Here is a 465-nt window from a genome sequence, read left to right as displayed (position 1 = left end):
GCTGTTTAACTCTTAGCAGTTCAAAATCCCCATGTTTGCAAATAGGTACCTTCAAACATTATCTTCTAAATAGTTTGTACCTATCTAAATAGGTACCTTCAAGCTTTTATCTTCCCCAGGTAGCATGTCTAATCCCCTTCTGTTACACAGCAGTAGTGTGGCGTGTCAGTTCTAAACCTCCTAAGGCTGTGGAAGCATCCCTAACATCTTAACTGGCTACAAACCTTTTGGTATCCTCACTTCTCACCCTCGGCAACACGGGAAAACGCTTCCCCGCATCACTCTAGTGTCTTGCTTACAGAGGGGTCGCCCAGGTCTCCAGTACGGACCGCGGCACGGGTCCGCCCTGCCAGCCGTGGTTCCTCAGCCCCGGTGCCACTCCGCGGGGCGCCGTGATGGACACCGAGTTGTGACAAATGTCGTGACCCCTTGCCCGCCTGGGCTGCTGGGTAAATCCCTGCTGAG

Source organism: Manacus vitellinus, unplaced genomic scaffold, assembly GCF_001715985.3.
Source record: "Manacus vitellinus isolate BGI_N305 unplaced genomic scaffold, ASM171598v3 scaffold_0_pilon, whole genome shotgun sequence".
NCBI lineage: Eukaryota > Metazoa > Chordata > Aves > Passeriformes > Pipridae > Manacus > Manacus vitellinus.
Note: the sequence above shows the minus strand (reverse complement) of the source record.